The following is an 11,523-nucleotide window of genomic DNA, read 5'->3' as shown; positions in this document are numbered from 1 at the left end:
TCGGACATATATTGAGTAGAAACCCTAACCCTAGCACCTTATCATTCATGTTTCTGTTGAGATACGAGAACATCAGCGTCTGTATCAGGAATAATCCAGTTTTACATCACTGTCGGACATATATTGAGTAGAAACCCTAACCCTAGCACCTCATGATTCACGTTTCTGTTGAGATACGATAACATCAGCGTCTGTATCAGAAATAATCCAGTTTTACATCACTGTCGGACATATATTGAGTAGAAACCCTAACCCTAGAACCTCATCATTCGTGTTTCTGTTAAATACGTTAACATCAGCGTCTGTATCAGGAATAACCCAGTTTTACATCTATGTTGGACATAAATTGAGTAGAAACCCTAACCCTAGCACCTTATCATTCATGTTTCTGTTGAGATACGAGAACATCAGCGTCTGTATCAGGAATAATCCAGTTTTACATCACTGTCGGACATATATTGAGTAGAAACCCTAACCCTAGCACCTCATGATTCACGTTTCTGTTGAGATACGAGAACATCAGCGTCTGTATCAGAAATAATCCAGTTTTACATCACAATTGGACATATATTAGGCAGAAACCCTAACCCTAGCACCTTATCATTCATGTTTCTGTTGAGATACGAGAACATCAGCGTCTGTATCAGGAATAATCCAGTTTTACATCACTGTCGGACATATATTGAGTAGAAACCCTAACCCTAGAACCTCATCATTCGTGTTTCTGTTAAATACGTTAACATCAGCGTCTGTATCAGGAATAACCCAGTTGTACATCTATATTGGACATAAATTGAGTAGAAACCCTAGCCCTAGAACCTCATGATTCATGTTTATGTTGAGATTTTATAACATTAGCGTCTGTATCAAGAATAACCCAGTTTACATCACTGTCGGACATGTATTGAGTGGAAACCCTAACCCTAGCACCTTATCATTCATGTTTCTGTAGAGATTTCGTGATATCTGCATCTGATTCAAGAATAATCCAGTTTTACATCACTGTTGGACACATATTGGGTGGAGACTCTAACCCTAGCACCTCATGATTCATGAAATACGAGAACATCAGCGTCTGTATCAGGAATAACCCAGTTTCACATCACCGTTGGACATATATTGGGCAGAAACCCTAACCCTAGAACCATGTGATTCATGTTTCTGTTGATATTTAGCGACATTAGCGTCTGATTCAAGAATAACGCAGTTTTATGTCACTGTCGGACATATATTGGGTAGTAACCATTACCAAAGCACCTCGCGATTCATGTTTCTGTTGAGATAATATGGTGACATCATTATTTTGGTACTGTCTAACTTACCATCTGTTTGGATGTAAAATCATAATCCGTAGCATGGATTGCCAGGATTGTAATGTAAGCTATAGCATGGTGGCTGGTAAATGTATTGTGGACAAGGCAAATCAGTGGCTGACAAGATCAGCAAAACCCATGCAATTGGGCACATTAACACAATCAGCCATTTGACATCATGTCGTTCGGTGATGAATACATGAACACATTCATGCCTACATAATACTGTTTATCCTTGTCATAATCAATCAACTACAAACAAAATTCATCATTTTGCTAGTTCTTTATTGTTGAGGAAACAATAAACATAAATGTAACACATGAAAAGAGTTTTGCCTCAAAATGCTGAAAACAGTGAAGAAATTCCATGCACAGTATATTTGTAAGATGCTAAATTCACCATATATGATAATTGATATTTTGAATGAAAAAAACACACCTCACATTATGAAACAATATATAATATGAATCATATGTTTAGATGTACAGTACTGTCCATGAGTATAGGGAGAAACACTGTCCCACCACACAGTAGCAAACTGATGCTACTCCCTGCTGATCTTTTCACTACTCAGGATGTCAATGCTGACTTCAACACAGAACTCTTCTTCTCAACACTTCTTCTTTCCAGAAACGTACAGGGCATAGTTGCTCTCCCTTCTCAAAGCACACTGTATTGGGAGCTGTATATGTAGTTTAGCGTTGGTGTAAACTGATACCATCAAGTTTCATTACAGCATGGTAGTTGCCCTGAAAAGGTTGAAAATATTCACATAAGTGATGTCATCACCATTGATTGAACATTTTTCATGGAAAAATAACTTATGATTTAACTTCAATATAAATAAATCCACGTAGTACACCTTATTTTTACATTTATACCCACATTAATTTAAAATTATATTGGAGTCAATTCTTTTAAATAAATATGTCAATATTAACAACTTTGTAGACTCCTTTTTAATTACTTACATAAACAAACCGGAAGACAACAATAGAAAATCAGTGACATTGTTAAACCCAATATAATGAAAAACAAGCCCCTCCCATTCTATTATCAGCCAATCAGGAAACAGTTGACCGTTTGTGGGTATAGCATACATTTATTTTAGGTTCATGGCAACATCAAGTTATGTTCCATTAAAAATGCCTGTAAAGATATTGTAGTTTAATATCATGTTGTCTCACTTAAATTCAAAACTTAATGGGAAGTTATAATTTGCAGTTATCTCAACTGGCAAGGAATTTTTCTCAAGCCAGTTAAATGTGTCCAGGATACAAAATTAAGATGGTGTTTCTTGAACAAAATTAAAATATCTTATGATAATTTGTGTACTTTTTGTAATTCACATCCAGAAACTGATATGCATTTATTTTTTGGTAAAAGATTTCTGGCTTCTGGATACAGACTCATAATTTGTATCTGGATATTCGTGTGAAGGAAAATGTGATAACAGATGATAATTTCATCTGATTTTGTTATTTTCAAAGTATGTAAGTGTAAGGTTCTTAAAATACAACCAAATTTCTAACATTTTGTGAGGGAGAGGACTGATACAGTTAGACATGAATTTCGAAAAAATATATACTTCAACCAGAGACCATATAATATTATATGGTCTCTGCTTCAACAAAAACCTGCAAAACAAATTTTATACACAGTATACTGACTCCGAGTGGACCATTCCTTCTTTTAGCCCTTACTACCGAGAGCAAGACAGGGTAACAACAAGTACCATCTTTTAATGTCTTTTGGAATGATGCTTCAAGGGATCGAATTTCTGACCTTCCACTCTCCGAGCAGACACTCTACCAGTACACCATAGAGGCAGTCAATCAGACTTGGAATTTGATGAATTTCAATGAGTTAAAGTAACTAAGTAGACAATCCATCAGTTTATTGTTATTTTCTGGGAACTAACAATCAACAGTACTTTTCTTATGTTCACCATTTTGTTACTTTTGTTCATTAGTGTAGAAAATTCTGGACGGGAAGCATTTTATCTGGACAGGAATATTTGCAAAGTTGCCCTTCCGGGAATTTTATACGCTGCTGTTACATAGCGACACGCTTAACATCAAATCACAATTCTGACATCATTGCTGGGATGATTCATGCCAAGTTTCAGCTTCATAGGCTTTGTAGTTCTAGAGGAGATGTTGAAAGTGAAATCGTTAACGACATACATACTAGCAGAAAAAGGTAACTTTTCTTAATAAAAAGTCCAACATAACTCAATCTCATTAAAATCAGATCTAAGTTCTCGCTATCGCTAAAAAATGATCTGAGGACATCCCATTATGGGTCACGTCAGCATGACCTTTCATCCAACCAATCAGAGCATCACTTACCAGATCCTGAAAGTGACAGTTAAAATGTGTTTTCTAATCATGCATCCTCGAAATATTTAACAGAGGGTATTCCGAACGACAGTTACGGGTTTTATGATTATATCCATACAATTTAGGCCATCTATAAGTCATTCCAGAATGTTGTTTTGGTCAGTTTTAAATTTATTTAATCGAGAATACGTCAAAATATGTTTCGAGGCGTAGTTGCCAGTTTGAAACTAGTGCAGTAAAGCTCGAGATAGCTGTCCTCAGATCTTTGGTTAGCGGTAGCGAAAACTAAGATCAGATTTTAATGAGTTTGAACAAAACTAAGTTTAATCTGAAATTAAATAATGCATCTTTCAATATGCATATTGATGAAGACATCTCCTCAGTTTTAAGGTCGTGATTCACAATTTGCATGCAAATGTTTATGGACTGCGCATAATTTGTGTGTTTGCATGTTTGTTGGGAGCAAGGTATTTACACAAGTTTTCATAATGTAAACAGCACACAATGATTGTTTAGCTCTCTGGGTCTAATAAAATCTTTTTTCTTTTTGTTCAACCATAATTAATAATGCTGTCACGGCTTGATGACATGTTGCAAACACGAAATGCGCAAAACGAACTTGCCAAACATTTTTAATGTTCATCGAATCACAAATATCATCTGCCACATTAATAATCGGACAATTCTTGGGTTAAGACGAATTAGTGGCAGAACTGTACGTTACTGGTTGAGAGAGCACAACATCCGGTCCCAACATTCAGCAATATGCCTAATTTTGCTTACACAGGACTATCAGTCACACTTGGTGTACACAGCATCTGAGGTTCAGAAGAAAAACAGGGACAGTACACTGTTCACAAATGAGTGAGGGTTTCATCTGAACAGCTCTGATGGTCGTGCAAAGGTCTACATGCAAAATGGAGAATGTTTTAGCAACTCTTGCATTACTTATCATAATCAGTTTTGGGGTGGAACTGTAATGGTATGGGGTGGCATCACAACTCATGGGAAAACACAACTCATCATTGTTATGAGGACATCGTTTGAGATAATGTTCTTGCCTTTGTGCACATGCAGTGACGTAATGTCATGTTGCAGCAGGATAGTGCCCGCCTACAAGTTGCACCCCTCTTTGGGGGCGTGTCTCTCCGTCTCCAATTACCAGGAATGGATTTTGTCAATGAATTTGTTATGATAAAACATTGATGCGACAAAAGACCAAATATTATGTTGTAATTTACAATAACATAACATTTACACTACTTAATACACAGCAGTTACTTTTTTCCATTAGTATAGATGAACACAGCCATGACATAAGCTTATTTGAACCTTCGCTTTGTGTAAGCTACAAGTGATCATCATCATTTCTACAAAGTTAAGTTTCAGCTTCCAGGAGAATGTAGTTTCTCTTCTTTTATTTTCATTCTTAATTGTGTTTCAAGAAGCAATTTCAGCCCCTCCATTTCTCCAATTTGAATCTCCACCATTGGAGAATTGATTCCAACCAAATATGGTTGATATCTATCTCTTAGTTCCAGAGAGGAAGTCGTTTAAAGCAATATAGCCAAATTACTCCTATTTGGCCATGACCCTTGGGGGGTCAGCCCTCTCCATTGGTACAATTTTTAATCCCCAGCATTGGAGAATGCTTCCAACCAAATATGGTTGATATCTATCTCTTAGTTCCAATAAAGAAGTCGTTTAAAGCAATATAGCCAAATTACCCCCATTTGGCCCCGCCACCCTGCCCTTTGGGGGGTCAGCCCCACCATTTGTAAAATTTTGAATCCTCACCACCTAGGGATGCTTCCAGTCAAATTTCGTTATTGTCAATTTGTGGTCCCCCCAAAACATTTTTTGGAAAAATTGTTGACATACGGACGACGGACCCCACGGTATGGCATAAGCTCACCTTGATGAGCTAATAGTTGTGTCAGGATGACAAACACCAGACAAGCAGGCCATGTTGTTTGTATTCAAAAAGTATTTTGTTTTATTTTGTATATTTGTCTTATCTGGAAAAATAGTCTATGCTATATTACAACCAGTTTGTTTAACGACATGCAGACATGAATCCTACGTTTCGAGGCGATCAATGTTACCTTTGTTTGGTGCAACTGGACCAAACAAGCTATTTACACCAGGCTTCTTGTAACTGGACAGTGAAACCTGTGAACATGGTATACGAAGAATGAAAATCTTCATAAGAATAAACACAACACATGACACCACAGAACTGAATGAACAAATTGTAAAATAAAACACTGGGACAACCACATAACTTAATCCGAGTCCCATTGTGGTGCTACACATGCCAGGTGTCATTAAGTTTTAGTTTCCTTGGTTTCTGAGAAGAAAGTTCTTAAAGTTGAACAAATCAGAATTGGAAGCTACAAAAATACCTTTGCAAATGAAGGTTAAAAAAGTGTAATAAACATCCATCAACCTCTTCATGACAACATTGCTAAGGTTATCTAGGATAAACAAAAATATACCTCACTACGAACCGTTTGAATGGGCCTGAAACTGATCAGAATTTATTTTTAGGGAATTAAATACTGGTAAAGGTCATCATAAATAGATAAACAAGATTATGCAGAAATAAGTAACAAATGTTCAGATACACCAAATGATATGAATATTTAATAATGATTGACAAATGAGGAAAAACGAGTGAATTGTTTATGACCACTTAAAATAATGGTGCTTGGTCCAGGCAGGCAAGAGGTTGATAGCACTAACAACTATCCATGTAATTGGGGTGTAATGTCACCAAATCAGCCAGGTCACACAAAACTGACATTCCATATAGTTGCCCTTTGGGAATGTTAAGAATCAAATTCTGTTACTACATTTTTGAGACTGAATTACTTGGATCATGTCTGCAACAATCCAAACAGTGTTAGTATACCTGTAATCTAGATACAAGGGTGCATGCAAAGGGTATGACCATGGCATGATAATCTGAACCTGAAATCTGAAAAGAACAGTAGATCTATTTTATACCTTTGTTGGAGTGCATGATAACACACATATATAACCAATCATAGCTTCACTTCCAAAAAGATTCATAGGAAATATTGCAGGTACAAGGTTATTACAATTACTGGTACATTCCATTATTAGGACACAAAAAGGTGAAAGATGATGGCATGACCAAATGGAACATATGATCACTGAAACATAGCACATTGGAGATTGAAATATAGTATCAGAGCCTGTTAAATGAATAACACCATGATACATGAGTACCTGGTCAAAATAACATTCAATATGGCTGCAATGTCGTCACCCCAAAAAGTCACAGACACAGTTTACCAGATTCAACCTAATGGAGGCCAGATGTGCCCATTGTATTGGTGCCATTAAACTGACTCATGTAACAGAGCTCCAGATAACCTTTTGAAAAATTCAGTTTTTACTTTAGGGTTTCTATTTTAATTCTATTTTTAATTCCCCTCACATGACTGACAGAAATACTGTTCGAACAAACTACCCTGGGTATAGGTGTTAAGATGGCTCTGTAGCTTCCATGTACTTTTTCACGGAATATATTATTACCACAAAAAGGCAATACAAGGGTATAATAAATAAGCAAAAGAAACAAAACTATTTATCTACAGAACAGACTTTCTCACAGCATCTTGACCAATTAAAAGGATGACAGTATATGCAAGAAGACAAATTCACCATTATCCCCTAAATATTAAATACTTGCTATGGAAACTAAATATCCCAAATTATCAAATGGCACCAGTTCAACACTAGACCTATCTATGTGCCATGCTTGTTAAGGAAATATTGTAAGTTTTTTTTAATCTGCCCAGAAAGGAGCACTACTCTCATTTTCAGTATGAGTCAAGTTGTGGCATCTCAAAATATCAATTTTTAAAAAATCCTAAACTACCAAAAGGCACCAGTTCAACACAAGACCTATCTATGTGCCATGCTTGTTAAGGAAATATTGTAAAAAAAATTGATCTGCATAGAAAGCAGCACTACCCTCATTTTCAGTATGAGTCAAAGTTGTGGCATCTCAAAATATTAATTTTCAAAAAATCCTAAACTATCAAAAGGCACCAGTTCACCACTAGAACGATCTGTGCGTCAAGTTTGGTGAAGAAATATTGTAGATTTTTAAGGTATGTTCCAAGAACGATCACTACCCTCCTATTTCAGTCAAAGTTGTTGCCATGGAAAATAAAAAGATACATTTTACAAAAATCCAAAACTATCAACAGGCACCAGGTCACCACTAGGCCTATCCATGTACCATGATTGGTGAAGAAAATAGTAAATGTTTTTTCAAAATCTTACACAGAAGTATGAATGCAAGGACTGACCATGTCCATTTTAATACCCCCGCAAAACATGTTGTGGGGGGGGATAATAATTGGTAATGAAACGAGTCAAAGAACACATTCATCATGACTGCTGCAGCAGCCCATGAAGACAAAATGTTGCAGTTCAAAATATAAGAAAAACTTGCAAAATATGACCCTGTTGTTGGGTTTACCAAATAATTACTGTATATCAAATTTCATAATGTAAATGCAGAAGTGGCTTTCTAAAAGGGTGAAAAGTACATGTTCAATATGGTTGCCATGTCTTGACAGCTTGAAGTTGTATTGGCATCATGTTAGTGGGATCAAATAAACAAAATCTCAGCTTATTGAAAATATGATTTTCAGAGAAGATATTGAAAACACAAACAAACTTTATAAGGTATGTGAAAGTTTAAGGCCATAGAAGGCACAGGTAATACAGTCATCCAAGAAGCCACCTCAATTTGCTGGGCAGAGTTGCATCCCTGTCTGTCTCACAGTCCTTGAACCATATTATTTTCCCTTCCGCCCAGCCCATATCCCTGGGTCTACTTTTAAACTAAAATGTTTCTATCAATATTTTACATTATCAGAGACTAAGCTGCATCCCTTTCATATGCCAGAAATCTATGACAATGGGTTCAAATCCCATAATTACCATGATTATTTCCCTTTGTTTGTCAGCACCATTTCCACGCTGGTGGGTCTCATCAAGTGGTAAATATCTAAGATGTTCCTCCCAGATCAAGCAAAAAATATACCAATGTAAACCCCATAACACATATCAAGTTTCATAATGCCACATCTGAAATGGCTGTGTAATATGCAAAAGTGATATTTTGTAAATGGCCTCATGTTTTAGAATATCATTGCTGAGATTTCAGTTTCATAGGCCTTGTAGATTCAGAGGAGGTTTTGAAAGTGTACAAGTTAGTTATGGACAGATGACAGATAATGCACCATGACATAAGCTCATTTGACTTCAAATTGGATATTCCTGTATTCATGATAGCCTGTAGTTTGATTACAGTATACCAACTCACACCTCATAACTTAATAAATGGCCTAAGGTCTGAGGGAAAGTAATACTTTCACAATTGCCATAATCAGGTCAGTAAGTTTGCATAGTGAATGGTTGAGTTGGCTTAATGCAACTTAGAACAGTGTTTCGGTAATATCACAGTGTGTCAGCTGATGATCCAGTGAGGAAAGACTGATATAATGAGGTACCAATAATACTACAAATGTGGTATTTCATATCATGACATCCATTATTAAATTTGATGTATGATGATTCCTCTATTGTTATCCCTGACTTTATCATGGGGGTGCATAAAGATAAATGTTCACAGCACCTGTGCTTAGCTTGTGCTAAATCTATACAACAGTAAATTAGCCTTAGTATAATAAAGTAAATTAATGTAATTCCCAACATGTATAGGGGTAGAATACAACATACCTGATTTCCTACAAGGGTTGCACCTCAAATTTCCTGAATGTGGCAGGACACAGCCCACTTGGATACCCTGGGAATAAAAAAATGTGTAAATTGGTACTGATATCTTGACATATTGGTTGCAAAGGGAGGTAATCAATGATACATGTATAGTTTACTATAAATTTGCTGGATGCACAATAATCTTTATGATCCTTTATTAATCTCATATGTCTAAATATTCCCTCAGTGTTCATCATAACAACAACAACAACAACAACAACAACAACAACAAAAAACAAAAAAGAGGGCATGTAGACTAGTGAATTAGAGCGTGGGCCTTATCTCACAATGGAGCGAACGCCAGAAATGGACCTCACTTTGAACCCAGAACACAGACCTTTCAGCAAAACAAGTTAATTAACACTAATAATCTAGATGAGATTTGATGCTTCCCCGATAATATATCTATGTTAGTCCTACACTCATTCTAGGCCTACAGACATAGAATACAAACATGCGTCATGTGCAGGGTCAGCAGGCACGTTGACGTTCTCCATCTCAGTATCTGAAAATAAAAAGTACCATAGTGAATGGTTGTAGACTGTAAATTATGTTTGCACAAAGACTAGATAACATTATGACCAACGAACAAGTAAGAACAGATAAACAAAAAGCAAGATCTAACCGATAAATGTTTGATCGAAAACCGATCGCTATGCCGGCCAAGGGGGATAACTCTTTCTGACCACGTCGGGACGATTTTTCCGAAGACAAATTTTAACCTTGTTTGCCAATATATTTTGTAACGATCAGTTCTTATAAATATGTGTAGTTCTATCAAACAAATACACATACAATGGCATGTATGAATGAAATCTTCTATTAAGACCGGATTACTATATATCTATAGATCTATCTATTAATTGGTTGTTAAAATTGTAATTAGGTGATGTATAAAATACATATACCGTATGAAGATACTAAATCTAAGTCTAGCCTGTCTAGACCGGAGATAAAAAACAACAACAAAATGATGACAGAAATCCTACCATCTGCTGAATGCTGTGTTGGACACTGCATGTTCCAATATGGCGTGAAATGCGCCCCTGTGAACATACATCCTAATATGGTTATGCTATTTAATTGTTACTGTTAGGTAGTAGTAGCAGTAAATGTTAGTCTCCAGAGACGTAGAGACCGTCTTTGTACCTACTAGTAGCAGGTCATAGTTGCTAACAACTCTGTGCTAGTAGTAGGTAATATTTCCTGGATCGGGTGGTGAAACAACTGAAAAAAAACAGAACTAAGTGATCAGCTGAGAAACGAACACGGGTTATAATAATCCGAAAAGATATTTGAAAATATTTGATTGTTACAGAGACACGTGACATCGAATAAGTTTCTTTGTACAGCTGCAGACATGTGGGGTATTGTTCCTTTATGTGGATATCCAGGGATACATTCCTCGAACAAGGAAGCTGCCTAAAATTATACATATAAATTTGGTAGGTTGAAATTGTTATATTTGCACACAAAATCATTCATTTGCTGTTGCATTGGACAGATTCATTCTTGTTCCTCTACGTCTTGGTTGGGAATTTCTTCGATGCGCGATAGACGTTGTTTTCACAAGTCTTTTCCTTTGTAAGAGTGTATATGTTACGGTCAATGTGTAAAGTGTGATTCACGCAGGCATATTATAAAATGTCTAAATATTTCAGTCATTTTACAAATTGACTGAAAAATCTTTCCATTTATTCACCAGATTGACTAAAAATTATTAAGACGGTCAAAAACATAACAATAGATTAATTAATCTAGGATTAGAAGCCAAACAACATACAAATGTTCTTTTAATCCTAACATTTTCAGTCACTTGGTGATGATATTAAACATAAAAAAATTTGGAATTCGTTATCATAATATTACAGTCAACTTGTAAAATACAAATTGAAAATTTTGCACATTTTGACTGTAAAAATATACGATAAAGTAAGCAATACTCAGGTGCAATATTTACTCTTTGTTGCAAGTCAAAATAGTGTAAACGAAAATCGCAAAATTACCAAGCATGTGACTTATCAAAGCTTCTTCACCATAA

General features: G+C 35.9%; 1 long non-coding RNA gene across 2 annotated transcripts; it reads right to left on the bottom strand.

Moving 5' to 3' along the window:
* Positions 1–1,581: 1,581 nt before the first annotated feature.
* Positions 1,582–10,456, bottom strand: LOC124139105. 2 transcript variants are annotated; one of them, XR_007221603.1, is made up of 6 exons: positions 10,108–10,456; positions 9,937–9,987; positions 9,444–9,510; positions 5,762–5,828; positions 4,381–4,474; positions 1,582–2,063 (listed from the first exon to the last, which is right to left on the bottom strand). It is a non-coding gene; the product is annotated as an uncharacterized LOC124139105 (long non-coding RNA). The 2 variants fall into 2 exon arrangements; XR_007221602.1 differs by having other exon boundaries at positions 4,440–4,474; positions 10,108–10,454.
* Between the last annotated feature and the right edge of the window lie 1,067 nt (positions 10,457–11,523).

The sequence above is a fragment of the Haliotis rufescens genome, unplaced genomic scaffold, assembly GCF_023055435.1.
Source record: "Haliotis rufescens isolate VD_foot unplaced genomic scaffold, xgHalRufe1.0.p SCAF_16, whole genome shotgun sequence".
Taxonomy (NCBI): domain Eukaryota; kingdom Metazoa; phylum Mollusca; class Gastropoda; order Lepetellida; family Haliotidae; genus Haliotis; species Haliotis rufescens.
This window is presented reverse-complemented; position numbering and strand designations above follow the sequence as displayed.